This window comes from Drosophila mauritiana, unplaced genomic scaffold (assembly GCF_004382145.1).
Source record: "Drosophila mauritiana strain mau12 unplaced genomic scaffold, ASM438214v1 U_21, whole genome shotgun sequence".
NCBI classification, from domain to species: domain Eukaryota; kingdom Metazoa; phylum Arthropoda; class Insecta; order Diptera; family Drosophilidae; genus Drosophila; species Drosophila mauritiana.
The window spans coordinates 13,621-37,869 of record NW_022881345.1 but is presented as its reverse complement, the minus strand read 5'-3'; the positions used below and the strand labels follow the sequence as shown (position 1 = coordinate 37,869).

At 38.4% G+C, this 24,249-nt stretch overlaps 5 non-coding genes and 1 pseudogene across 5 annotated transcripts; all 6 read left to right on the top strand.

The window, feature by feature from the left end:
• The first annotated feature begins 527 nt into the window (after window positions 1-527).
• Window positions 528-2,522, top strand: LOC117149414. Its single transcript, XR_004460281.1, has one exon. It is a non-coding gene; the product is annotated as a small subunit ribosomal RNA (ribosomal RNA).
• Window positions 2,523-3,207: 685 nt separating this feature from the next.
• Window positions 3,208-3,386, top strand: LOC117149426. The gene has a single exon (XR_004460289.1). It is a non-coding gene; the product is annotated as a 5.8S ribosomal RNA (ribosomal RNA).
• Window positions 3,387-3,780: 394 nt separating this feature from the next.
• LOC117149420 lies at window positions 3,781-7,731 on the top strand. The gene has a single exon (XR_004460286.1). It is a non-coding gene; the product is annotated as a large subunit ribosomal RNA (ribosomal RNA).
• Window positions 7,732-11,596: 3,865 nt separating this feature from the next.
• Window positions 11,597-13,590, top strand: LOC117149416. The gene has a single exon (XR_004460283.1). It is a non-coding gene; the product is annotated as a small subunit ribosomal RNA (ribosomal RNA).
• Window positions 13,591-14,276: 686 nt separating this feature from the next.
• On the top strand, window positions 14,277-14,455 carry LOC117149424. Its single transcript, XR_004460288.1, has one exon. It is a non-coding gene; the product is annotated as a 5.8S ribosomal RNA (ribosomal RNA).
• Window positions 14,456-14,850: 395 nt separating this feature from the next.
• On the top strand, window positions 14,851-23,310 carry LOC117149421 (annotated as a pseudogene).
• Window positions 23,311-24,249: the final 939 nt, after the last annotated feature.

The following is a 24,249-nucleotide window of genomic DNA, read 5'->3' as shown; positions in this document are numbered from 1 at the left end:
TAAAATTATATATTAAATGTGGAAATATTATCATATGCGCTTGGTTTTATGTTATATATTACCAGAGATATATATGAAAAGAGATAAATTTTAAATTTATCTTCAAAATGCAAATGATTTAACTTAATATTTATATTGGTTAAACAAAAATTGTACATGTGTGGATACAATAATTATGTATGTTGGAAATAAAATGATATTTTATAATGAAATATGTATGTATAAAAAGATAAAATTATAGAAATATATATATTACAATAATTAGATGAAATTCTTGTTATATTGGTAAAACAAGTATAAATTAAAAATGAAAATATGGATTACGAATGCTATATAAAAATGGCCGTAATCGAATGGATTTTTTTACTTATATATTTAAAATTTTACCCAAAGGCGAAATATTGAATTTTATTCAATATAATAAAAATCATGGAATTATATAAAGTGAAAAATCTATATATCTATATATCTATTATATTGCTTATTTCGATTCAAAATATATGAATGGAATATGAAGGAAAAACATTATTCTGGTTGATCCTGCCAGTAGTTATATGCTTGTCTCAAAGATTAAGCCATGCATGTCTAAGTACACACGAATTAAAAGTGAAACCGCAAAAGGCTCATTATATCAGTTATGGTTCCTTAGATCGTTAACAGTTACTTGGATAACTGTGGTAATTCTAGAGCTAATACATGCAATTAAAACATGAACCTTATGGGACATGTGCTTTTATTAGGCTAAAACCAAGCGATCGCAAGATCGTTATATTGGTTGAACTCTAGATAACATGCAGATCGTATGGTCTTGTACCGACGACAGATCTTTCAAATGTCTGCCCTATCAACTTTTGATGGTAGTATCTAGGACTACCATGGTTGCAACGGGTAACGGGGAATCAGGGTTCGATTCCGGAGAGGGAGCCTGAGAAACGGCTACCACATCTAAGGAAGGCAGCAGGCGCGTAAATTACCCACTCCCAGCTCGGGGAGGTAGTGACGAAAAATAACAATACAGGACTCATATCCGAGGCCCTGTAATTGGAATGAGTACACTTTAAATCCTTTAACAAGGACCAATTGGAGGGCAAGTCTGGTGCCAGCAGCCGCGGTAATTCCAGCTCCAATAGCGTATATTAAAGTTGTTGCGGTTAAAACGTTCGTAGTTGAACTTGTGCTTCATACGGGTAGTACAACTTACAATTGTGGTTAGTACTATACCTTTATGTATGTAAGCGTATTACCGGTGGAGTTCTTATATGTGATTAAATACTTGTATTTTTTCATATGTTCCTCCTATTTAAAAACCTGCACTAGTGCTCTTAAACGAGTGTTATTGTGGGCCGGTACTATTACTTTGAACAAATTAGAGTGCTTAAAGCAGGCTTCAAATGCCTGAATATTCTGTGCATGGGATAATGAAATAAGACCTCTGTTCTGCTTTCATTGGTTTTCAGATCAAGAGGTAATGATTAATAGAAGCAGTTTGGGGGCATTAGTATTACGACGCGAGAGGTGAAATTCTTGGACCGTCGTAAGACTAACTTAAGCGAAAGCATTTGCCAAAGATGTTTTCATTAATCAAGAACGAAAGTTAGAGGTTCGAAGGCGATCAGATACCGCCCTAGTTCTAACCATAAACGATGCCAGCTAGCAATTGGGTGTAGCTACTTTTATGGCTCTCTCAGTCGCTTCCCGGGAAACCAAAGCTTTTGGGCTCCGGGGGAAGTATGGTTGCAAAGCTGAAACTTAAAGGAATTGACGGAAGGGCACCACCAGGAGTGGAGCCTGCGGCTTAATTTGACTCAACACGGGAAAACTTACCAGGTCCGAACATAAGTGTGTAAGACAGATTGATAGCTCTTTCTCGAATCTATGGGTGGTGGTGCATGGCCGTTCTTAGTTCGTGGAGTGATTTGTCTGGTTAATTCCGATAACGAACGAGACTCAAATATATTAAATAGATATCTTCAGGATTATGGTGCTGAAGCTTATGTAGCCTTCATTCATGGTGGCAGTAAAATGTTTATTGTGTTTGAATGTGTTTATGTAAGTGGAGCCGTACCTGTTGGTTTGTCCCATTATAAGGACACTAGCTTCTTAAATGGACAAATTGCGTCTAGCAATAATGAGATTGAGCAATAACAGGTCTGTGATGCCCTTAGATGTCCTGGGCTGCACGCGCGCTACAATGAAAGTATCAACGTGTATTTCCTAGACCGAGAGGTCCGGGTAAACCGCTGAACCACTTTCATGCTTGGGATTGTGAACTGAAACTGTTCACATGAACTTGGAATTCCCAGTAAGTGTGAGTCATTAACTCGCATTGATTACGTCCCTGCCCTTTGTACACACCGCCCGTCGCTACTACCGATTGAATTATTTAGTGAGGTCTCCGGACGTGATCACTGTGACGCCTTGCGTGTTACGGTTGTTTCGCAAAAGTTGACCGAACTTGATTATTTAGAGGAAGTAAAAGTCGTAACAAGGTTTCCGTAGGTGAACCTGCGGAAGGATCATTATTGTATAATATCCTTATCGTTAATAAACATTTGTTATAATACAAATAAATACAATTTACCAAAATAAAAATATTACAAATGATTCCACGGAATCAAAAGTTAAAGTCAAAATAAAATGAAGATGGCTTTTATTTTATATGTGGGGCTTGGCAACCTCATAAAAAGACTTTAACATTATTAATGTTGTTGTGCGTATTTGTGGCAGTACCTACTACAACAATGGCGTTTCCTATAAAAACAAATTCTCGAAAATGGAAATCGAAGAAACTGAACAAAATTTGAAAGTAGAAGTCGAATTAAAATTAAAATAATTTTGAATGTGGTATTCAAAATAAGTGTGTGTGTATATGGACCATAATATACACGCGTTGCGAATATGTATTGTTCATCTATGTTATGAGCATACGTTGGCTAATGCAACAACCTAAAATATACAATGTTTGTACCTGTCATCCATCAGGTTAATGTTTTATATAAATTTTGCAGTATGTGTCACCCAAAATAGCAAACCATAACCAGATTTTTATGATACATAATGCTTATATGAAACTAAGACATATCGCAACATTTATTTTTAGGTATAAAAATAAATTTATTGAAGGAATTGATATATGCCAGTAAAATGGTGTATTTTTAATTTCTTTCAATAAAAACAATATTGATATTATATAAAAATGAATTATAAAACTCTAAGCGGTGGATCACTCGGCTCATGGGTCGATGAAGAACGCAGCAAACTGTGCGTCATCGTGTGAACTGCAGGACACATGAACATCGACATTTTGAACGCATATCGCAGTCCATGCTGTTATGTACTTTAATTAATTTTATAGTGCTGCTTGGACTACATATGGTTGAGGGTTGTAAGACTATGCTAATTAAGTTGTTTATAAATTTTTTATAAGCATATGGTATATTATTGGATTAAATAATGATTTTATTCATAATATTAAAAAAGAAATGAAAAACATTATCTCACATTTGAATGTGAAAACGAAGAGAAATATTTTCTTTTTCAATCAAATAATACTGAGAAATGTCTAGCATAAAAAATTGAAATATTTTTCATCTAGAATTGTCTCTTATTAATGATTCGGAAAAAGAAAAATCTTGGTTTTGTTATTATTCTTCGTTGGTTCGTTAAATGGATAAAAAATAACTTTGCTTACAAGAACTATTGGAACTATTTATAACGAATTTAATTGATTGTTTTATCATTTATATATAAAGAATTTATGGCAAAAAATAGTTATATATACAACCTCAACTCATATGGGACTACCCCTGAATTTAAGCATATTAATTAGGGGAGGAAAAGAAACTAACAAGGATTTTCTTAGTAGCGGCGAGCGAAAAGAAAACAGTTCAGCACTAAGTCACTTTGTCTATATGGCAAATGTGAGATGCAGTGTATGGAGCGTCAATATTCTAGTATGAGAAATTAATGATTTAAGTCCTTCTTAAATGAGGCCATTTACCCATAGAGGGTGCCAGGCCCGTATAACGTTAATGATTACTAGATGATGTTTCCAAAGAGTCGTGTTGCTTGATAGTGCAGCACTAAGTGGGTGGTAAACTCCATCTAAAACTAAATATAACCATGAGACCGATAGTAAACAAGTACCGTGAGGGAAAGTTGAAAAGAACTCTGAATAGAGAGTTAAACAGTACGTGAAACTGCTTAGAGGTTAAGCCCGATGAACCTGAATATCCGTTATGGAAAATTCATCATTAAAATTGTAATATTTAAATAATATTATTAAGAATAATGTGCATTTTTTCCATATAAGGACATTGTAATCTATTAGCATATCCCAAATTTATCATAAAATATAACTTATAGTTTATTCCAATTAAATTGCTTGCATTTTAACACAGAATAAATGTTATTAATTTGATAAAGTGCTGATAGATTTATATTATTACAGAGCGTTAATTTTTCGGAATTATATAATGGCATAATTATCATTGATTTTTGTGTTTATTATATGCTCTTGTATGATTAACAATGCGAAAGATTCAGGATACCTTCGGGACCCGTCTTGAAACACGGACCAAGGAGTCTAACATATGTGCAAGTTATTGGGATGTAAACCTAATAGCGTAATTAACTTGACTAATAATGGGATTAGTTTTTTAGCTATTTATAGCTAATTAACACAATCCCGGGGCGTTCTATATAGTTATGTATAATGTATATTTATATTATTTATGCCTCTAACTGGAACGTACCTTGAGCATATATGCTGTGACCGAAAGATGGTGAACTATACTTGATCAGGTTGAAGTCAGGGGAAACCCTGATGGAAGACCGAAACAGTTCTGACGTGCAAATCGATTGTCAGAATTGAGTATAGGGGCGAAAGACCAATCGAACCATCTAGTAGCTGGTTCCTTCCGAAGTTTCCCTCAGGATAGCTGGTGCATTTTAATATTATATAAAATAATCTTATCTGGTAAAGCGAATGATTAGAGGCCTTAGGGTCGAAACGATCTTAACCTATTCTCAAACTTTAAATGGGTAAGAACCTTAACTTTCTTGATATGAAGTTCAAGGTTATGATATAATGTGCCCAGTGGGCCACTTTTGGTAAGCAGAACTGGCGCTGTGGGATGAACCAAACGTAATGTTACGGTGCCCAAATTAACAACTCATGCAGATACCATGAAAGGCGTTGGTTGCTTAAAACAGCAGGACGGTGATCATGGAAGTCGAAATCCGCTAAGGAGTGTGTAACAACTCACCTGCCGAAGCAACTAGCCCTTAAAATGGATGGCGCTTAAGTTGTATACCTATACATTACCGCTAAAGTAGATGATTTATATTACTTGTGATATAAATTTTGAAACTTTAGTGAGTAGGAAGGTACAATGGTATGCGTAGAAGTGTTTGGCGTAAGCCTGCATGGAGCTGCCATTGGTACAGATCTTGGTGGTAGTAGCAAATAATCGAATGAGACCTTGGAGGACTGAAGTGGAGAAGGGTTTCGTGTGAACAGTGGTTGATCACGAGTTAGTCGGTCCTAAGTTCAAGGCGAAAGCCGAAAATTTCAAGTAAAACAAAAATGCCTAACTATATAAACAAAGCGAATATAATACACTTGAATAATTTTGAACGAAAGGGAATACGGTTCCAATTCCGTAACCTGTTGAGTATCCGTTTGTTATTAAATATGGGCCTCGTGCTCATCCTGGCAACAGGAACGACCATAAAGAAGCCGTCGAGAGATATCGGAAGAGTTTTCTTTTCTGTTTTATAGCCGTACTACCATGGAAGTCTTTCGCAGAGAGATATGGTAGATGGGCTAGAAGAGCATGACATATACTGTTGTGTCGATATTTTCTCCTCGGACCTTGAAAATTTATGGTGGGGACACGCAAACTTCTCAACAGGCCGTACCAATATCCGCAGCTGGTCTCCAAGGTGAAGAGTCTCTAGTCGATAGAATAATGTAGGTAAGGGAAGTCGGCAAATTAGATCCGTAACTTCGGGATAAGGATTGGCTCTGAAGATTGAGATAGTCGGGCTTGATTGGGAAACAATAACATGGTTTATGTGCTCGTTCTGGGTAAATAGAGTTTCTAGCATTTATGTTAGTTACTTGTTCCCCGGATAGTTTAGTTACGTAGCCAATTGTGGAACTTTCTTGCTAAAATTTTAAGAATACTATTTGGGTTAAACCAATTAGTTCTTATCAATTATAACGATTATCAATTAACAATCAATTCAGAACTGGCACGGACTTGGGGAATCCGACTGTCTAATTAAAACAAAGCATTGTGATGGCCCTAGCGGGTGTTGACACAATGTGATTTCTGCCCAGTGCTCTGAATGTCAAAGTGAAGAAATTCAAGTAAGCGCGGGTCAACGGCGGAGTAACTATGACTCTCTTAAGGTAGCCAAATGCCTCGTCATCTAATTAGTGACGCGCATGAATGGATTAACGAGATTCCTACTGTCCCTATCTACTATCTAGCGAAACCACAGCCAAGGGAACGGGCTTGGAATAATTAGCGGGGAAAGAAGACCCTTTTGAGCTTGACTCTAATCTGGCAGTGTAAGGAGACATAAGAGGTGTAGAATAAGTGGGAGATATTAGACCTCGGTTTGGTATCGTCAATGAAATACCACTACTCTTATTGTTTCCTTACTTACTTGATTAAATGGAACGTGTATCATTTCCTAGCCATTATACGGATATATTATTATATCTTATGGTATTGGGTTTTGATGCAAGCTTCTTGATCAAAGTATCACGAGTTTGTTATATAATCGCAAACAAATTCTTTAATAAAACGATGCATTTATGTATTTTTGATTTGAAAATTTGGTATAACTCCAATTACTCAGGTATGATCCAATTCAAGGACATTGCCAGGTAGGGAGTTTGACTGGGGCGGTACATCTCTCAAATAATAACGGAGGTGTCCCAAGGCCAGCTCAGTGCGGACAGAAACCACACATAGAGCAAAAGGGCAAATGCTGACTTGATCTCGGTGTTCAGTACACACAGGGACAGCAAAAGCTCGGCCTATCGATCCTTTTGGTTTAAAGAGTTTTTAACAAGAGGTGTCAGAAAAGTTACCATAGGGATAACTGGCTTGTGGCGGCCAAGCGTTCATAGCGACGTCGCTTTTTGATCCTTCGATGTCGGCTCTTCCTATCATTGTGAAGCAAAATTCACCAAGCGTTGGATTGTTCACCCATGCAAGGGAACGTGAGCTGGGTTTAGACCGTCGTGAGACAGGTTAGTTTTACCCTACTAATGACAAAACGTTGTTGCGACAGCATTCCTGCGTAGTACGAGAGAACCGCAGGTACGGACCAATGGCACAATACTTGTTCGAGCGAACAGTGGTATGACGCTACGTCCGTTGGATTATGCCTGAACGCCTCTAAGGTCGTATCCGTGCTGGACTGCAATGATAAATAAGGGCAATTTGCATTGTATGGCTTCTAAACCATTTAAAGTTTATAATTTATTTTATAAACGACAATGGATGTGATGCCAATGTAATTTGTAACATAGTAAATTAGGAGGATCTTCGATCACCTGATGCCGCGCTAGTTACATATAAAAGCATTATTTAATACAATGACAAAGCCTAGAATCAATTGTAAACGACTTTGTAACAGGCAAGGTTGTAAGTGGTTGAGCAGCTGCCATACTGCGATCCACTGAAGCTTATCCTTTGCTTGATGATTCGATAAATAAATGATTTTTCCTGTAGCCAAACAAACACCTCGTCATCAATTTAGTGACGCATATGATATTGTCCCTATCATATAATTTTTGATATAAAGACTTTAAAGAATTCTATCACGTTGCCAAATACCTCGTCATCAATTTAGTGACGCATATGATATTGTCCCTATCATATAATTAATATAAAGACTTTAATGAATTGTGTCAAGTTGCCAAACACCTCGTCATCAATTTAGTGACGCATATGATATTGTCCCTATCATATAATTTTTGATATAAAAACTTTAAAGAATTGTATCAAGTTGCCAAATACCTCGTCATCAATTTAGTGACGCATATGATATTGTCCCTATCATATAATTATATAAAGACTTTAATGAATTGTGTCAAGTTGCCAAACACCTCGTCATCAATTTAGTGACGCATATGATATTGTCCCTATCATATAATTTTATATAAAAGACTTTAAAAATTAAAATAGATCAATGGACCAAATACCATACGATCATCAATTATAGACGCAATGATATGTCCTATATATAATAAATAAAAACTTAAAATTGTATCAAGTGCCAAACACCTCGTCATCAATTAGTGACCATATGATATTTCCCTATCATATAATTTTATAAGATTAAAAATAAGCAAAACCTTCACAATGGACGATATATGTATCAAGTTGATATAAAAACAAACTATCTCGTCATCAATTTAGTGACGCATATGATATGTCCCTATCATATAATTAATATAAAGACTTTAATGAATTGTGTCAAGTTGCCAAACACCTCGTCATCAATTTAGTGACGCATATGATATTGTCCCTATCATATAATATTTGATATAAAGACTTTAAAGAATTATATCAAGTTGCCAAATACCTCGTCATCAATTTAGTGACGCATATGATATTGTCTCTATCATATAATTAATATAAAGACTTTAATGAATTGTGTCAAGTTGCCAAACACCTCGTCATCAATTTAGTGACGCATATGATATTGTCCCTATCATATAATTTTTGATATAAAGACTTTAAAGAATTCTATCAAGTTGCCAAATACCTCGTCATCAATTTAGTGACGCATATGATATTGTCTCTATCATATAATTAATATAAAGACTTTAATGATTTGTGTCACGTTGCCAAACACCTCGTCATCAATTTAGTGACGCATATGATATTGTCCCTATCATATAATTAATATAAAGACTTTTAAAGAATTGTATCAAGTTGCCAAACACCTCGTCATCAACTACTATATTATGGTTGCGCCGACCTCTCATATTGTATTCTCTTATGTCTTCATAGGATTTTGGCAATTATACGAGTAAATTAAATAATATACATATGAAAATGATTAATTATTATATGTATAAGGGAAAAAATGCTGAAATATTCCCATATTATCTTAGTATTATAGAGGAAAGACCGTTGCCGACCTCTGATATTGTTCAAAACTTATGTATTTATATGATTTTGGCAATTATATGAGTAAATTAAATAATATACATATAAAATGATTAAATATTATATGTATAAATGTATAAAGGAAAAAATGATGAAATATTCCCACATTATCTTAGTATTATAGAGGAAAGACCGTTGCTGACCTCTGATATTGTTCAAAACTTATGTATTTATATGATTTTGGCAATAATATGAGTAAATTAAATAATATACATATGAAAATGATTAATTATTATATGTATAAATGTATAAGGGAAAAAATGCTGAAAATATTCCCATATTATCTTAGTATTATAGAGGAAAGACCGTTGCTGACCTCTGATATTGTTCAAAACTTATGTATTTATATGATTTTGGCAATTATATGAGTAAATTAAATAATATACATATGAAAATTATTAATTATTATATGTATAAGGGAAAAAATGCTGAAATATCCCACATTCTCTTAGTATTATAGAGAAAAGCCATTATAGTGAGAGGGTATAGTAGTGTAAACGACCGGAATTACGACAGAGGGTTCAAAAACTACTATAGGTAGGCAGTGGTTGCCGACCTCTCATATTGTTCAAAACTTATGTATTCATATGATTTTGGCAATTATATGAGTAAATTAAATAATATACATATGAAAATTATTAATTATTATATGTATAGGGGAAAAAATGCTGAAATATTCCCACATTCTCTTAGTATTATAGAGAAAAGCCATTATAGTGAGAGGGTATAGTAGTGTAAACGACCGGAATTACGACAGAGGGTTCAAAAACTACTATAGGTAGGCAGTGGTTGCCGACCTCTCATATTGTTCAAAACTTATGTATTCATATGATTTTGGCAATAATATGAGTAAATTAAATAATATACATATGAAAATGATTAATTATTATATGTATAAGGGAAAAAATGCTGAAAATATCCCACATTCTCTTAGTATTATAGAGAAAAGCCATTATAGTGAGAGGGTATAGTAGTGTAAACGACCGGAATTACGACAGAGGGTTCAAAAACTACTATAGGTAGGCAGTGGTTGCCGACCTCTCATATTGTTCAAAACTTATGTATTCATATGATTTGGCAATAATATGAGTAAATTAAATAATATACATATGAAAATGATTAATTATTATATGTATAAGGGAAAAAATGCTGAAAATATCCCACATTCTCTTAGTATTATAGAGAAAAGCCATTATAGTGAGAGGGTATAGTAGTGTAAACGACCGGAATTACGACAGAGGGTTCAAAAACTACTATAGGTAGGCAGTGGTTGCCGACCTCTCATATTGTTCAAAACTTATGTATTCATATGATTTTGGCAATAATATGAGTAAATTAAATAATATACATATGAAAATGATTAATTATTATATGTATAAGGGAAAAAATAATCATATTATATATGAATAATGGAAAAAAAATGAAATGTTCCTATAATCTCTTAATATATAAGAGAATAGCCCGTATGTTGGGTGGCAAACGGAATTGAAAATACCCGCTTTGAGGACAGCGGGTTCAAAAACTACTATAGGTAGGCAGTGGTTGCCGACCTCCCGCATTATTCGAAATATTTATTTCGGATTATGTTTATATTGGTTACATACAATAAAGTATATTATTATCCGTACAAATTTGTTTCTCAGTTCTATAGAACACGGGACTTGGCTCCGCGGATAATAGGAATATACGCTTTATAGATAATATCGTTGAAACAAAAGTCAAGTTTCTATTATATATAGAATAACAAATCGTTTCCATATATTATCGTTAATTTTTGGAGGCAGGCAAATATTAATTTATTACCTGCCGTATAGTTGGATTATTATATCGTTACGGTATAATACAAATATGGATTCTTATGAAAGAAATATAAAATTATATATTAAATGTGGAAATATTATCATATGCGCTTGGTTTTATGTTATATATTACCAGAGATATATATGAAAAGAGATAAATTTTAAATTTATCTTCAAAATGCAAATGATTTAACTTAATATTTATATTGGTTAAACAAAAATTGTACATGTGTGGATACAATAATTATGTATGTTGGAAATAAAATGATATTTTATAATGAAATATGTATGTATAAAAAGATAAAATTATAGAAATATATATATTACAATAATTAGATGAAATTCTTGTTATATTGGTAAAACAAGTATAAATTAAAAATGAAAATATGGATTACGAATGCTATATAAAAATGGCCGTAATCGAATGGATTTTTTACTTATATATTTAAAATTTTACCCAAAGGCGAAATATTGAATTTTATTCAATATAATAAAAATCATGGAATTATATAAAGTGAAAAATCTATATATCTATATATCTATTATATTGCTTATTTCGATTCAAAATATATGAATGGAATATGAAGGAAAAACATTATTCTGGTTGATCCTGCCAGTAGTTATATGCTTGTCTCAAAGATTAAGCCATGCATGTCTAAGTACACACGAATTAAAAGTGAAACCGCAAAAGGCTCATTATATCAGTTATGGTTCCTTAGATCGTTAACAGTTACTTGGATAACTGTGGTAATTCTAGAGCTAATACATGCAATTAAAACATGAACCTTATGGGACATGTGCTTTATTAGGCTAAAACCAAGCGATCGCAAGATCGTTATATTGGTTGAACTCTAGATAACATGCAGATCGTATGGTCTTGTACCGACGACAGATCTTTCAAATGTCTGCCCTATCAACTTTTGATGGTAGTATCTAGGACTACCATGGTTGCAACGGGTAACGGGGAATCAGGGTTCGATTCCGGAGAGGGAGCCTGAGAAACGGCTACCACATCTAAGGAAGGCAGCAGGCGCGTAAATTACCCACTCCCAGCTCGGGGAGGTAGTGACGAAAAATAACAATACAGGACTCATATCCGAGGCCCTGTAATTGGAATGAGTACACTTTAAATCCTTTAACAAGGACCAATTGGAGGGCAAGTCTGGTGCCAGCAGCCGCGGTAATTCCAGCTCCAATAGCGTATATTAAAGTTGTTGCGGTTAAAACGTTCGTAGTTGAACTTGTGCTTCATACGGGTAGTACAACTTACAATTGTGGTTAGTACTATACCTTTATGTATGTAAGCGTATTACCGGTGGAGTTCTTATATGTGATTAAATACTTGTATTTTTTCATATGTTCCTCCTATTTAAAAACCTGCACTAGTGCTCTTAAACGAGTGTTATTGTGGGCCGGTACTATTACTTTGAACAAATTAGAGTGCTTAAAGCAGGCTTCAAATGCCTGAATATTCTGTGCATGGGATAATGAAATAAGACCTCTGTTCTGCTTTCATTGGTTTTCAGATCAAGAGGTAATGATTAATAGAAGCAGTTTGGGGGCATTAGTATTACGACGCGAGAGGTGAAATTCTTGGACCGTCGTAAGACTAACTTAAGCGAAAGCATTTGCCAAAGATGTTTTCATTAATCAAGAACGAAAGTTAGAGGTTCGAAGGCGATCAGATACCGCCCTAGTTCTAACCATAAACGATGCCAGCTAGCAATTGGGTGTAGCTACTTTTATGGCTCTCTCAGTCGCTTCCCGGGAAACCAAAGCTTTTGGGCTCCGGGGGAAGTATGGTTGCAAAGCTGAAACTTAAAGGAATTGACGGAAGGGCACCACCAGGAGTGGAGCCTGCGGCTTAATTTGACTCAACACGGGAAAACTTACCAGGTCCGAACATAAGTGTGTAAGACAGATTGATAGCTCTTTCTCGAATCTATGGGTGGTGGTGCATGGCCGTTCTTAGTTCGTGGAGTGATTTGTCTGGTTAATTCCGATAACGAACGAGACTCAAATATATTAAATAGATATCTTCAGGATTATGGTGCTGAAGCTTATGTAGCCTTCATTCATGGTGGCAGTAAAATGTTTATTGTGTTTGAATGTGTTTATGTAAGTGGAGCCGTACCTGTTGGTTTGTCCCATTATAAGGACACTAGCTTCTTAAATGGACAAATTGCGTCTAGCAATAATGAGATTGAGCAATAACAGGTCTGTGATGCCCTTAGATGTCCTGGGCTGCACGCGCGCTACAATGAAAGTATCAACGTGTATTTCCTAGACCGAGAGGTCCGGGTAAACCGCTGAACCACTTTCATGCTTGGGATTGTGAACTGAAACTGTTCACATGAACTTGGAATTCCCAGTAAGTGTGAGTCATTAACTCGCATTGATTACGTCCCTGCCCTTTGTACACACCGCCCGTCGCTACTACCGATTGAATTATTTAGTGAGGTCTCCGGACGTGATCACTGTGACGCCTTGCGTGTTACGGTTGTTTCGCAAAAGTTGACCGAACTTGATTATTTAGAGGAAGTAAAAGTCGTAACAAGGTTTCCGTAGGTGAACCTGCGGAAGGATCATTATTGTATAATATCCTTATCGTTAATAAACATTTGTTATAATACAAATAAATACAATTTACCAAAATAAAAATATTACAAAATGATTCCACGGAATCAAAAGTTAAAGTCAAAATAAAATGAAGATGGCTTTTATTTTATATGTGGGGCTTGGCAACCTCATAAAAAGACTTTAACATTATTAATGTTGTTGTGCGTATTTGTGGCAGTACCTACTACAACAATGGCGTTTCCTATAAAAACAAATTCTCGAAAATGGAAATCGAAGAAACTGAACAAAATTTGAAAGTAGAAGTCGAATTAAAATTAAAATAATTTTGAATGTGGTATTCAAAATAAGTGTGTGTGTATATGGACCATAATATACACGCGTTGCGAATATGTATTGTTCATCTATGTTATGAGCATACGTTGGCTAATGCAACAACCTAAAATATACAATGTTTGTACCTGTCATCCATCAGGTTAATGTTTTATATAAATTTTGCAGTATGTGTCACCCAAAATAGCAAACCATAACCAGATTTTTATGATACATAATGCTTATATGAAACTAAGACATATCGCAACATTTATTTTTAGGTATAAAAATAAATTTATTGAAGGAATTGATATATGCCAGTAAAATGGTGTATTTTTAATTTCTTTCAATAAAAACAATATTGATATTATATAAAAATGAATTATAAAACTCTAAGCGGTGGATCACTCGGCTCATGGGTCGATGAAGAACGCAGCAAACTGTGCGTCATCGTGTGAACTGCAGGACACATGAACATCGACATTTTGAACGCATATCGCAGTCCATGCTGTTATGTACTTTAATTAATTTTATAGTGCTGCTTGGACTACATATGGTTGAGGGTTGTAAGACTATGCTAATTAAGTTGTTTATAAATTTTTTATAAGCATATGGTATATTATTGGATTAAATAATGATTTTATTCATAATATTAAAAAAGAAATGAAAAACATTATCTCACATTTGAATGTGAAAAACGAAGAGAAATATTTTCTTTTTCAATCAAATAATACTGAGAAATGTCTAGCATAAAAAATTGAAATATTTTTCATCTAGAATTGTCTCTTATTAATGATTCGGAAAAAGAAAAATCTTGGTTTTGTTATTATTCTTCGTTGGTTCGTTAAATGGATAAAAAATAACTTTGCTTACAAGAACTATTGGAACTATTTATAACGAATTTAATTGATTGTTTTATCATTTATATATAAAGAATTTATGGCAAAAAATAGTTATATATACAACCTCAACTCATATGGGACTACCCCCTGAATTTAAGCATATTAATTAGGGGAGGAAAAGAAACTAACAAGGATTTTCTTAGTAGCGGCGAGCGAAAAGAAAACAGTTCAGCACTAAGTCACTTTGTCTATATGGCAAATGTGAGATGCAGTGTATGGAGCGTCAATATTCTAGTATGAGAAATTAATGATTTAAGTCCTTCTTAAATGAGGCCATTTACCCATAGAGGGTGCCAGGCCCGTATAACGTTAATGATTACTAGATGATGTTTCCAAAGAGTCGTGTTGCTTGATAGTGCAGCACTAAGTGGGTGGTAAACTCCATCTAAAACTAAATATAACCATGAGACCGATAGTAAACAAGTACCGTGAGGGAAAGTTGAAAAGAACTCTGAATAGAGAGTTAAACAGTACGTGAAACTGCTTAGAGGTTAAGGCCCGATGAACCTGAATATCCGTTATGGAAAATTCATCATTAAAATTGTAATATTTAAATAATATTATTAAGAATAATGTGCATTTTTTCCATATAAGGACATTGTAATCTATTAGCATATCCCAAATTTATCATAAAATATAACTTATAGTTTATTCCAATTAAATTGCTTGCATTTTAACACAGAATAAATGTTATTAATTTGATAAAGTGCTGATAGATTTATATTATTACAGAGCGTTAATTTTTCGGAATTATATAATGGCATAATTATCATTGATTTTTGTGTTTATTATATGCTCTTGTATGATTAACAATGCGAAAGATTCAGGATACCTTCGGGACCCGTCTTGAAACACGGACCAAGGAGTCTAACATATGTGCAAGTTATTGGGATGTAAACCTAATAGCGTAATTAACTTGACTAATAATGGGATTAGTTTTTTAGCTATTTATAGCTAATTAACACAATCCCGGGGCGTTCTATATAGTTATGTATAATGTATATTTATATTATTTATGCCTCTAACTGGAACGTACCTTGAGCATATATGCTGTGACCCGAAAGATGGTGAACTATACTTGATCAGGTTGAAGTCAGGGGAAACCCTGATGGAAGACCGAAACAGTTCTGACGTGCAAATCGATTGTCAGAATTGAGTATAGGGGCGAAAGACCAATCGAACCATCTAGTAGCTGGTTCCTTCCGAAGTTTCCCTCAGGATAGCTGGTGCATTTTAATATTATATAAAATAATCTTATCTGGTAAAGCGAATGATTAGAGGCCTTAGGGTCGAAACGATCTTAACCTATTCTCAAACTTTAAATGGGTAAGAACCTTAACTTTCTTGATATGAAGTTCAAGGTTATGATATAATGTGCCCAGTGGGCCACTTTTGGTAAGCAGAACTGGCGCTGTGGGATGAACCAAACGTAATGTTACGGTGCCCAAATTAACAACTCATGCAGATACCATGAAAGGCGTTGGTTGCTTAAAACAGCAGGACGGTGATCATGGAAGTCGAAATCCGCTAAGGAGTGTGTAACAACTCACCTGCCGAAGCAACTAGCCCTTAAAATGGATGGCGCTTAAGTTGTATACCTATACATTACCGCTAAAGTAGATGATTTATATTACTTGTGATATAAATTTTGAAACTTTAGTGAGTAGGAAGGTACAATGGTATGCGTAGAAGTGTTTGGCGTAAGCCTGCATGGAGCTGCCATTGGTACAGATCTTGGTGGTAGTAGCAAATAATCGAATGAGACCTTGGAGGACTGAAGTGGAGAAGGGTTTCGTGTGAACAGTGGTTGATCACGAGTTAGTCGGTCCTAAGTTCAAGGCGAAAGCCGAAAATTTTCAAGTAAAACAAAAATGCCTAACTATATAAACAAAGCGAATATAATACACTTGAATAATTTTGAACGAAAGGGAATACGGTTCCAATTCCGTAACCTGTTGAGTATCCGTTTGTTATTAAATATGGGCCTCGTGCTCATCCTGGCAACAGGAACGACCATAAAGAAGCCGTCGAGAGATATCGGAAGAGTTTTCTTTTCTGTTTTATAGCCGTACTACCATGGAAGTCTTTCGCAGAGAGATATGGTAGATGGGCTAGAAGAGCATGACATATACTGTTGTGTCGATATTTTCTCCTCGGACCTTGAAAATTTATGGTGGGGACACGCAAACTTCTCAACAGGCCGTACCAATATCCGCAGCTGGTCTCCAAGGTGAAGAGTCTCTAGTCGATAGAATAATGTAGGTAAGGGAAGTCGGCAAATTAGATCCGTAACTTCGGGATAAGGATTGGCTCTGAAGATTGAGATAGTCGGGCTTGATTGGGAAACAATAACATGGTTTATGTGCTCGTTCTGGGTAAATAGAGTTTCTAGCATTTATGTTAGTTACTTGTTCCCCGGATAGTTTAGTTACGTAGCCAATTGTGGAACTTTCTTGCTAAAATTTTTAAGAATACTATTTGGGTTAAACCAATTAGTTCTTATCAATTATAACGATTATCAATTAACAATCAATTCAGAACTGGCACGGACTTGGGGAATCCGACTGTCTAATTAAAACAAAGCATTGTGATGGCCCTAGCGGGTGTTGACACAATGTGATTTCTGCCCAGTGCTCTGAATGTCAAAGTGAAGAAATTCAAGTAAGCGCGGGTCAACGGCGGGAGTAACTATGACTCTCTTAAGGTAGCCAAATGCCTCGTCATCTAATTAGTTTTTTTTTTTTTTTTTTTTTTTTTTTTTTAGCGTGCGTTTATTTATTTAAAATCTGTCCTAGTGGACAATAATTAAATGGTTTTGCGGGGGAACATTAGCTTAAGGGATACTATTGTACATGTATTTGTGGCGGGTTTTATATGTGTTGTCTATTGTTGTGGAAGATCGAGAGGGTGTCTCCTCATGAGACGTCTGCTTGTTTGGCTATTGTCTAACAGGTTGGTGGCGAGGTGGTTAGGGTGGTTTTCGAGCCTTTTCAGGTATCTCTCGCTGAGCCTGGAGATTTCATCAGCGACTTGTGGGATTCCAAGTTCCCTATGTATGGCGACATTCTCGTGGTAGGGATGCGCATTACAGGCAATTCTCAAGCACCTATTCTGGAACCGCTGTATACGCAGGCGATTCGTGTGGCTTGCCGTGCCCCATAGCTGTATCCCGTAGGTCCAGATGGGCTTGAGAATTGCCTTGTACACCAGGATTTTGTGGTTCTGCCTTAGCTTAGACCCTCTCCCAATAAGCCAATGCATCTGCCTCAGACGCGCATCGGCCTGTATGCGTTTGCTGACGATGTGGGGACGCCAAGTGAGCCTGCGGTCCAGGGTAAGTCCTAGGTACTTGGGTGCGGGTGCGTTGGGAATGATGACTCCGTTTAGCGTGACCGGTGGGCAGTCTCCTCTCCTTAGTGCAAATGTTGTTTGGGTAGATTTTTCCGCGTTCACTACGATGTTCCACCTGCTGAGCCAGGGATGTAGCGCGTCCATTTGCCTTTGGATTGTTTCGGAGGCTTCTCGTGGGTCGGATGAGGAGGCGAGGAAAGCCGTGTCATCTGCATAAGTCGCTATAGTTAGGTTCCTGGAGGGGATTATGGGAAGGTCTGCGGTGTAAAGGGTGTACAGTATTGGTCCGAGCACACTGCCTTGCGGAACTCCAGCTCTGATCAGTCTGGGTAGGCTTATTGCACTTCCGCATCTGACTTGGAATGCTCTTCCCTCAGTGTAGGATTTGAGGAGGGTAAAATGGGGGCTTGGGAGGTAGGATTTGAGTTTATGGAGGAGTCCAGGATGCCAAACTCTGTCGAATGCCTGCTTCACGTCGAGCATTACAGCGCAGCAGTATTTCTTTTGCTCGAATGCCTCGAGGATCCGTTCGACTAGCCGGTGGCATTGCTCTGGTGTTCCGTGGGAGCGCCTGAAGCCAAACTGGTGATCGGGGATCAAACCAGCCTCATCCAGTACTGGCAATACTCTGCGCAAAAATACTCTTTCGAGTATTTTGGAGAGGATTGCCAGCAAACTAATCGGACGATAGGAGGCGAGATTGGCTTCAGGCTTACCAGGCTTGAGGAGGACAATAACCTCTGCTCTTTTCCACTCTTCCGGGAAGTACCCTAGCCGGAAGCAGCTGTTGTAAATGCTGGCCAGCATTTGTGTGCAGCGGAATGGGAGCATTTTTAGGGCCGCCGCATCTATACGATCCAGGCCTGGAGATTTGTTGTTCTTCAGTAGAGCAATCTCCTGCGCAACTTCCTCAGGGTCGACTGGTTCCAACGGGGGACCGGGAGAGCTTGGGCTATTGAGAAACCGGGCTGTTTCAGCATGTTCTTCGGCAGTGCAGCAGTCGAACGGAGAGAAGGCGTTGTAAAGGTGTTCGGCGAAAGCTTCTGCTCTTTCAGCATCCGAACGGCACCAGGATCCATCTGCTTTGCGCACTGCGGAAACCTTTTTGGCTGGTCGTTTAATGTGGCGGGTGACGTTCCACAGATTGTGGTCTGGGTCCCCGGGAGAGAGTTCCTCGAGGAATCTGAGGAAGGAGTCCTGGCGTAGGCTGGAGATCTTGTCCTTCAACTCCTTTGTGGCGTGATTGAGCGCTGTTTTGTCTCTTGGATTGCGCGTCAAGAACCAAACTCTCCTGAGACGCCTCTTCTCAGTCACGAGTGCCGCAATTTCCGGGGACCAGAGGTGGAGGTCCCTGCTAGGTGTTCTCGCAGTCTTTGGTGGCGGTGGGCTTGCGAATTCCGCAGCGTTTTGCATCTGCCTGGTGAGATTCCCGATAGCTTCATCAATGTTCCTGGGTGTGTTGAGGATGGGGTTCGGATTGACGGTGGAGAGCATCCAGGACGCGAACTTGGCGGCGTCGGTATATTTTCCAGTGAGCCTTCTGAGCGGGGTTTTCCTGAGGACTGGCGTGTTGATTAGCACGTTTATTGCACAGTGGTCTGACAGGAGATCAGCATTTGTTGTGCAGCTGATCTTCGCATGCCCTATGCCTTTCGACACAGCAAAGTCCAGCAGGTCTGGAGTCTTGAGGGGATTCGTTGGCCAGTGAGTGGGCTCGCCAGTGGAGTGGCAGTCCAGTCGGTGGCGTTGCAGGTACCCAAACAGAGTTTTCCCTTTGGGGTTGTTGGCGCGCGATCCCCACCAAGAATGTTTGGCGTTATAATCTCCAGCTGCTATGAAGCGGGGCCCAAAATGCTCGAAGAACTCACTGAGGTGAGATGCTGTTATGCGGTATCTGGGGGGAAAGTAGACCGCTCCAATGTCTAAATCTCCTTGCGGGCTGACAATCCTGATGACAGGACATTGTGCCCAGTCTTGCTGAAACGCGGGCAGCTCTAGGTATTGAATACCGCTCCTGATGAGGATGGCTGCTCCACCGCGTGCTCTGCCAGAAGGATGGTCTGCATGGATGAGGTCATATCCGCTGATATTAAAGTGGGATCTGGGGGAGAAGTGGGTTTCGGCTACGAGTAGGATATCGATCTGGTGGGTCTTCAGATGGTGCTCGACTATGGCCTTGCTGTTCTGCAGGCCGTTCGCATTCCAGACGACTAGGTGGAGCTTTAGTTGCATGACTTGCTGTTGAGAATGGTGGCCACCAGCTGTGTCATCTGGGTGAACATGCGCTCCATCATCCTTTCCATCATTCCTTCCATGCGAGCGAACATCGCTTCTATCTGACCGGAGTGTGGGGTTTCTGTTTGGGTTTGGACTGGGGTTGTGGGATTCTGCGGTGCTGCGTGCACTCCGTTGAGGGCGTCTCGGTAGCTCCTGCCAGAGGTGACGTTTGGTGATGCCACGGGCGGCGCCTTGTTAGCATTAGCGACGGGCCTTGTTTTCGGAGCAGCTAGTGCTTTGGCCCTTTTGTATGCAGGGCATCCCTTGAAAGACGCAGGATGGTCCGCCTGGCAGTGGAAGCAGCACGCTTTGTCGTCCTCCCTCTTCTCACATGCCCTCGATTCGTGAGGGCCTCCACACTTTACACATCGGTATTCCAGGAAGCAGTAACGCTGTGTATGACCGAATCCTTGGCACCTGAAGCATTGAGGCACGTCGTTGAACTTCTGCGGCGGTTCAATGGTTACTACCGACCTGCAGATCCGCTTGACTTGGTAGACGTCTTTGTTGTTGCTGGAAGGCTCCAGGTTGGCGAAGAATATTCCCAGCGGTTCTTTAGTTCTTCTGCCAATGGGATTGTGCAGATCTCTAACAGCGTGCCCTTGTCTGCGAAGGTCTTCAATGATTTCCTCACGATCGGTGGAGTGGTGGAGTCCTTTGATGACAATCTTGTATGCACGTTCATCTTTCGGCTGGAAAGTCCGATGCCTCTTGTTTTGGGCCACAAGTTGGAGACGCAGAGCTGTATAGGACTCTTTGTCCGGCATCATGACACGTACGTTGTTGCCATTCACGGTCTTGTAGGTAAAATTGTTCTTCGGGCCTACAAGAGTCGTGATCATCTTGACGAGTGCCGAGATGTTGGTCACATCGGGGATAAAAATCGGAGGTGGCTTGATGGTCTTCGGGGTGGGCTTTGGTTTCTCGGGGGTCTTGGGCTTGGAATCGTCTTTAGGTCCGGGTTCGTCATCAGAGCTCTCTTGGTCGTACTCGTCTTCTTCGGTCGAGAGTAAAGCGAAGGCGTTGTTGGCGAGCTTCTTGCGCAGAGCTGCGCTAGTGCTTGGCTTATCTTCCAGCTCCTCTCCCTGTGCTTTCTTTGCCGGTTTTCGCTTTATCTCGCCCGGCTCTGTATGCGAGGTGCTTCCCTCGCTGCTGGAGCTGCTCTTGCGTGTTCTCAGAGCCTTTTTGCGTGGTGTTGTTCCAAGCTTGTGGGTGCGCGGGGGGGCCTGCCAGTCCATCTTCTCCAAAGTTGATAAGGAGTGAGGGGGGGGGGGGGGGGGGGGAAGCTGGGCACCGTAAGCCGGTGAGCCAGGCAGCACGTGGCTGCTGCTTTGCAATTATACCGCTGCTTCGAGCACTGGGTTTTTTGCGCTGATAACACGCACACTCGGGTGTGCGATGGTGTTAGTGCGAACTACCGTTAGGTACGTTGGCTGGGCCAATCAAAACGCGCGACAAGATCACGCGACGCGAAGTGGCTGGGCACAAGTAACGGGACTTACAACTGTGAACAATTTGCTAACAATTTGCTAACAATTTGCTGTCGATCCGCAGGCACGTCTGCACTCGTCGAGTGTTCGATCGCGACTGTCATCTAATTAGTGACGCGCATGAATGGATTAACGAGATTCCTACTGTCCCTATCTACTATCTAGCGAAACCACAGCCAAGGGAACGGGCTTGGAATAATTAGCGGGGAAAGAAGACCCTTTTGAGCTTGACTCTAATCTGGCAGTGTAAGGAGACATAAGAGGTGTAGAATAAGTGGGAGATATTAGACCTCGGTTTGGTATCGTCAATGAAATACCACTACTCTTATTGTTTCCTTACTTACTTGATTAAATGGAACGTGTATCATTTCCTAGCCATTATACGGATATATTTATTATATCTTATGGTATTGGGTTTGATGCAAGCTTCTTGATCAAAGTATCACGAGTTTGTTATATAATCGCAAACAAATTCTTTAATAAAACGATGCATTTATGTATTTTTGATTTGAAAATTTGGTATAACTCCAATTACTCAGGTATGATCCAATTCAAGGACATTGCCAGGTAGGGAGTTTGACTGGGGCGGTACATCTCTCAAATAATAACGGAGGTGTCCCAAGGCCAGCTCAGTGCGGACAGAAACCACACATAGAGCAAAAGGGCAAATGCTGACTTGATCTCGGTGTTCAGTACACACAGGGACAGCAAAAGCTCGGCCTATCGATCCTTTTGGTTTAAAGAGTTTTTAACAAGAGGTGTCAGAAAAGTTACCATAGGGATAACTGGCTTGTGGCGGCCAAGCGTTCATAGCGACGTCGCTTTTTGATCCTTCGATGTCGGCTCTTCCTATCATTGTGAAGCAAAATTCACCAAGCGTTGGATTGTTCACCCATGCAAGGGAACGTGAGCTGGGTTTAGACCGTCGTGAGACAGGTTAGTTTTACCCTACTAATGACAAAACGTTGTTGCGACAGCATTCCTGCGTAGTACGAGAGGAACCGCAGGTACGGACCAATGGCACAATACTTGTTCGAGCGAACAGTGGTATGACGCTACGTCCGTTGGATTATGCCTGAACGCCTCTAAGGTCGTATCCGTGCTGGACTGCAATGATAAATAAGGGGCAATTTGCATTGTATGGCTTCTAAACCATTTAAAGTTTATAATTTATTTTATAAACGACAATGGATGTGATGCCAATGTAATTTGTAACATAGTAAATTAGGAGGATCTTCGATCACCTGATGCCGCGCTAGTTACATATAAAAGCATTATTTAATACAATGACAAAGCCTAGAATCAATTGTAAACGACTTTTGTAACAGGCAAGGTGTTGTAAGTGGTTGAGCAGCTGCCATACTGCGATCCACTGAAGCTTATCCTTTGCTTGATGATTCGATAAATAAATGATTTTTCCTGTAGCCAAACAAACACCTCGTCATCAATTTAGTGACGCATATGATATTGTCCCTATCATATAATTTTTGATATAAAGACTTTAAAGAATTCTATCACGTTGCCAAATACCTCGTCATCAATTTAGTGACGCATATGATATTGTCCCTATCATATAATTAATATAAAGACTTTAATGAATTGTGTCAAGTTGCCAAACACCTCGTCATCAATTTAGTGACGCATATGATATTGTCCCTATCATATAATTTTTGATATAAAAACTTTAAAGAATTGTATCAAGTTGCCAAATACCTCGTCATCAATTTAGTGACGCATATGATATTGTCCCTATCATATAATTAATATAAAGACTTTAATGAATTGTGTCAAGTTGCCAAACACCTCGTCATCAATTTAGTGACGCATATGATATTGTCCCTATCATATAATTTTTGATATAAAGACTTTAAAGAATTATATCAAGTTGCCAAATACCTCGTCATCAATTTAGTGACGCATATGATATTGTCTCTATCATATAATTAATATAAAGACTTTAATGAATTGTGTCAAGTTGCCAAACACCTCGTCATCAATTTAGTGACGCATATGATATTGTCCCTATCATATAATTTTTGATATAAAAACTTTAAAGAATTGTATCAAGTTGCCAAATACCTCGTCATCAATTTAGTGACGCATATGATATTGTCCCTATCATATAATTAATATAAAGACTTTAATGAATTGTGTCAAGTTGCCAAACACCTCGTCATCAATTTAGTGACGCATATGATATTGTCCCTATCATATAATTTTTGATATAAAAACTTTAAAGAATTGTATCAAGTTGCCAAATACCTCGTCATCAATTTAGTGACGCATATGATATTGTCCCTATCATATAATTAATATAAAGACTTTAATGAATTGTGTCAAG